This window comes from Castor canadensis, chromosome 11 (genome assembly GCF_047511655.1).
Source record: "Castor canadensis chromosome 11, mCasCan1.hap1v2, whole genome shotgun sequence".
NCBI classification, from domain to species: domain Eukaryota; kingdom Metazoa; phylum Chordata; class Mammalia; order Rodentia; family Castoridae; genus Castor; species Castor canadensis.
Window position 1 is genome coordinate 5412235 of NC_133396.1, and position 5306 is coordinate 5417540.

Below are 5306 nucleotides of genomic sequence, written 5' to 3' on the forward strand. Positions count from 1 at the left end.
AATCCAGAGATAGCTGATCAATAGGCCATTTGGGTTTTAATTACTAAAGCAGCTACTTGGGGAAAGCACAGCATCCTGCAGCCTGGAGGGCAGGAGTGAGACTAGCAGGAACAGTGTTATTTGTTATTGGCATCAGGACCAAACCTCCCAGCTGGCTTTACCTTGGCTACATCAAACAGTCCCTCAGTCTCCAGCAGAGCAGTATGTTCCTATGACAAAATACTTGCTTTGGAAAGAATGTAGTCAAGTGTGAAATGCGTAAGGCATTCATTCCTCTGGTCTTCAAAGTCTATTTCAATACCTTACAGTGATGGACCGATGGTCACTTACAGTGATGCAGGAACTCAATAGCCTTGGTAACCTGGCATTGCCCTGACTCATTTTGATCCACCATTCTCTATTTTCCCTCATTCCCACCAAAACTGGAGTACCTCTATCAATGCTTCATTAGATTTGAAATGTTAAAAGCAATGCTGTGGGCAGCAGGCAAGTTAAGAAATCAGAAAACATCAAGTTCCAAAGATTAAGTAATATTCTGTGAAATTTGTAAGAATGTCTCCCAAGTTACAGAACAAATTTCTTACTGTAGGTTTCAATCTCAAATCCACAATGCTAGTATGGCAACTTTTTCAAAAAAGACTTTACTTGTGCTTCAAAATGTAAACCCAACACAGTAATTTCTTAGGAAATGCTTCTGTAGGCACCTCTCAAACAGATTATGCACTTTAATTACTTCATCTCAACTTACAACCACCCCAGTCCCACCTACACATGAGGTTACACACCGCCTCAACTAGAGTTCTGGAGATTTAGTCACCCCAATTTCACTAACTAACTGCCAAAGGTTTTCTGAGATATCTTAGTCTCTCCAATTTCTTGGCTACTTTTGAAGCTGAAAATTAAAGAACTCTTCAATGATTCTCTTTGGGAGAGATTATTATGGAGGCCATTAGCAGCAGAAGCAGGGCTGTACTGTTCCTGTATGGCTGAGAGGTAACCTATAAAAGCAAAGGAGAATAGGAATTAACAAAGATGACCTAGGAACAAAAAGGCAACCAGTGCAGAACTCATTGGGACCATTTTACTGGGCACATGTGTTTTGGGGAGCACAACTGAGCACTATCAAACTTTTCAATGCAGGCTGGTGAGGTTCCAAGATGACTCACTTTAAGATGGTATCTAAGGGAGAAGTTTCTAAGTGGCCAGAAAAGAACACTCAGAACACTCACGAAGCAGCAGGAATATTTATATTCAATTCCCTGTGGTCGAGAACCTTAACGTTTACTTGAATTCTGTAGGGCAGTCACGTACATTCAGAAGCACAAAGTACGCCCTTCCCATTTGCTAACCTGCCCTTTTACTTTGCTTTATTTGCAGACTGTAAGCTGTTGGGGCCAGTTTTCGGGCTCATTAAATCTCACCCTAAATGCAGCTTCCTTGGTAACCAAACAATACTGTGACTTTAAATATAGAGCCTATACACAAATCTGTTTCCACAGAAAAGAGCCACTTCAAGCCTGGCATTTAAGTGAGAACAAAGACCCTCCTTACCCACGCCATACACCACTTCTTTTTTCGTGCTCATATGCCAGCCTCTGCTGCCCAAGGAGCAGCTCCGTGGCCAGCCATGCCATTTTGGGTGAGGGTGGGGGGCTGGCCATGGTTACAAAGTGTCTGGAAACCAAACAGCTCTGCCAGGGCCAATCACGGCTCTCTTCCTCTCTTAAATGTCAGGGCACTGTGGAGAGGCAAGTTGGAGTCACTAAACATTCTCAAGGACACAAGCTGGCACACATTCTACATTCCCACCTCAGTTTCAAAGAGCATATTCATTTCCTAGAAATATGTGACAAGCACCCTTTTCATTCCACAATGAAGTAGAAAATGAGCCTCGGTTATTTGCCCATTTCTGCCAATTCATAGGGCCTGTGTGCCAAAGCCATCAAAAAGGGCCAGAGCATTCACAGGGCAAGCATAGCTTTGTTTTGAGTTTCAGAGGGATGATGCACGAGACTGGATCTCAGTGCACACAACATCCTGTGGAGCCTGCTCAGCTCCAGCCCTTATAAAGTCTGAACTTCTTTTGCCACATGGAGCCACACCCCTCAGCCTCAGAACAGACTATTTTCCCTCAGTGAAGATTTTCAGACAGGGATAACTAACCATCATAGGCTTGTGGGCGGGCTTAGGGATACAGAAAATGGGAACATAAAGCTTACAAACAACAGGAGAGGAGCCTGAGGCAAAGCAGTGCAGCTCTGTCTCACACAGCAGACATCTAGGCAGAACAAACTATGTTAAAGTGTCCCTGCCACTTAGCACAGCCCTCAGTCCACGGCAGGGGAGCAGCATGAACTGACACTCCCTAAGCCTGTTTGGAAGGCCTTCTGCTTACATGCATGAGATACTCCACTTTGGATCCAGGGTCAAGTCCAGGTCCAGGGTGACTGGCTGCCACAGTGTGGCTTCTGAAGGATCTTTATACAGTCTCAGAAACTGAGACTGCACCTGGTGAAGAAAGAGAACTGGGGGGGAAAAAAAAAAAGGATTTACATATACACAGGGTAATTTTCAAGTATCTCTTTAAAACATGCCTAAATTTTGTAGAAGGCAAGCTTGAGAAGCCGACTTTCAGATATCCACATTCCACACAGGAAGGCCCTTCTTTGCCTTCAGACAGGGATAACTTTACATCATCATGGACTCGGCTCCCATAGATCTGCCAGCCCACAGCACCACCAGCCACAGACCAGGCAAACTATTTTTCTCTTATCAAAACATAACTTTACTTCCCTCATGAAACTATCAACCTTGGCTATTTTATTAGACTAGGCTTTACCTCCACAGAAAACTGCTTATATTTACTGTCTAGTGTCCTATATCTAAGTGTCCCAGACCTGGCATAAGATCAGCTCCTGCCTTGCTAAAGCAGTGTCACTAGCACTCCAGTGGATGAGTCAAGAGGATTCCAGGTTTGAGGCCAGTCTGTGCTACAGCAAGTCTAACGGTGGCCTGGGCCACATGGTGGCCCAAAAAACCAAAAGCCAAGGTCACTCTCAGCACAGAGCATCTGATAGCTGAGTCTTTCTAGCATGTTAGTAAAACGCCTGACATAGTGCAGGCCACTCATCATTGCAGCTGGTTTTCTGAAGGCCAGTCACATAAACAGCACCTGCTACAATGACACTGTTACAGCCATCTGCACGAACAAAACTACCCAGTAGAGCAAGCATGTGGCTTTCAGAGTTTTAAGACGGAGGGTTAGTGATCTGCCCCAAGAGCTACTTAAAAATAGCCAGCACTATAATCTTGGTGTAATAAAGCCTCAAGCTAAAAGCAGATCAGATTATCAAACTGTTCCTACACAGTTGCTCTTAAACTGCCCACGTGGTTCCTGGGCCCACTCCTGAACCATTCTCATCCGTGGCTGGAGGTGGGACTCAGGAATGTGTACATTTTAACACTTTGTAGGTAGTTCTGAAATATAACCAGGTTTGAAAACCACTTACCGTGTTGTACAAATGAAGAAACAAGGCTCTGGTGCCCTAACCTGATATCAGGCTTAGACTAGAGTCCAGATGTCAGTTAATTAACATGGAGTTTGCACAGGTTTCTCAGCCTCAGTTCTGACACTGTAGGTGGGTATGTTCTTCCCACAGGGACTGTCCTGTACCTTGAAGGAGATTTAGCAGCACCCACTAGATGTCAGGAGTACCCTCTAGTCCACTTGAGAACCAGTTAGATCTAATCTAATTCAGTAACTGGTTATATAGCTTTGGACAAAACTCCCTAAACCTCAGTTTCACTTTTTCTGCAGCAGAGTGGGAGGGGGGAGACAACTCACATAGTGTTATTAAGACAAATAGTGTTTGTGAGGGTGCTTGACAAAGAGTCAAGCAGAAAGAATTCCACACTACTTCCCCTACATGGATAATCACAGTCCTGGAAGATCCCACAACCTCATATCTAACAGATCAATACTTCAAGAGACCATGCAATTCTATGAAAGAGATAAAAGCCTTACCATTTATAGAAGTTTCACCACTAAGTCCTTTAAGCTCAACATCCTAAGATGATGGATTTTCACATGACTTTTTCTAAAAGTCCATAGCCAATATCTTCAATCTAAAAGAAATAATGCAACTCATATTAACAGAAACAATCTTAAGGCACTTACTCTCAAAAAAATATGTATTAAGCTGAGCCTCAGTAAATCAGAACTCCTCACCAAAGATGTCTTTTCAGACAGGGATAACCTTAAATCATCCTCAGCTCAACCAGTAGCAAAATCCTAAACCAAAGCCAACCTGATCTTATTTTCCAATCTCTTTCATCCCTGTACACAGTGGCATCCATGATGGTTTTGAACAATGACACCTAGAGGCTCCAATTATGCTGGCAGACTCTCCTGAGTGTTACCATTCAAACAATTAGAAATCTTGATTCCAGGTAGCTTTCTTCCTCTAAAGGGATTTAGCTGTCAACATGCATTCAATGCACCACGCTGAACCGGCGAATGTGTGTGACAGGCGTTACACTACCTTTGCTTTCTCATTTCTGATGACCATCCACGTCCTGCTTCTGTTCATTTTTACCAAAAGTCCATCCATAACTTTTATGATGGAACCCGCAGCTCTGTTCCTCATCATCTCGACAGACACCAAAGAAAGGCCTTCAAGAAATGAAAAAGGTCCGTTGTTAAAATTACGAATTTCCAGTCTACAATCCCACTCATTACTCTCTGTAGTCCTTAAGTAAAAAGGACTGGTTGAGTTGTCTTCGACACTCCCAAGTGTAAGCTCCGTATTTACACTTTAACACTCTTGATGCTGAATTAAGAGCTGCCACTGTCAGGCAGTTTGCCCGTAGGCGGGCAAGGGAGACCCCCCCCGACCCCGGCCCGCAGGGCGTGCACGCTGCCCAAGCTCAGCACATGGGTGGTTGACCCTCTCTGCAAGGAAAGGCTCTTCGACTCCCCAAACAGGCTTCAGCTCTCTTCCTTCACATAAAATTTCTGGCCACATGGAAAGCATTTTCTCATACAGTATCTCAAACCTCCCAACTATTCTGGGGGTGGGGGAAACCCGACTTGTCATCACTTCACCTCTGAGAAAGAGGAGACCAAGCGTATTAGTGCCAGGTGGAGGAAATCCTAACTTCCCCACCTCCACAACCTTACCGTCTCCAAAAGGCTGAAGATACCCACCGCGTACAACACGAACGAGAGCCACCATGATTTCCAGACACGAGGCGGACCTCAAAAGGAACGCGAGATCGCGCCTGCGCGCAATCTTTCCGAAAGTCTC

At 44.5% G+C, this 5306-nt stretch overlaps 1 long non-coding RNA gene and 2 other non-coding genes across 6 annotated transcripts; all 3 read right to left on the minus strand.

Moving 5' to 3' along the window:
* Positions 1-17: 17 nt before the first annotated feature.
* LOC109685595 (uncharacterized) lies at positions 18-5283 on the minus strand. 4 transcript variants are annotated; one of them, XR_012438424.1, is made up of 7 exons: positions 5207-5283; positions 4542-4672; positions 4025-4125; positions 2396-2525; positions 2220-2278; positions 1552-1738; positions 623-998 (listed from the first exon to the last, which is right to left on the minus strand). It is a non-coding gene; the product is annotated as an uncharacterized lncRNA (long non-coding RNA). The 4 variants fall into 4 exon arrangements; XR_012438423.1 differs by having other exon boundaries at positions 18-998; positions 1552-2278; XR_002212328.2 differs by lacking the exon at positions 2220-2278.
* On the minus strand, positions 2105-2177 carry LOC141414416 (small nucleolar RNA R38). Its single transcript, XR_012439446.1, has one exon. It is a non-coding gene; the product is annotated as a small nucleolar RNA R38 (small nucleolar RNA).
* On the minus strand, positions 4200-4277 carry LOC141414415 (small nucleolar RNA R38). The gene has a single exon (XR_012439445.1). It is a non-coding gene; the product is annotated as a small nucleolar RNA R38 (small nucleolar RNA).
* Positions 5284-5306: the final 23 nt, after the last annotated feature.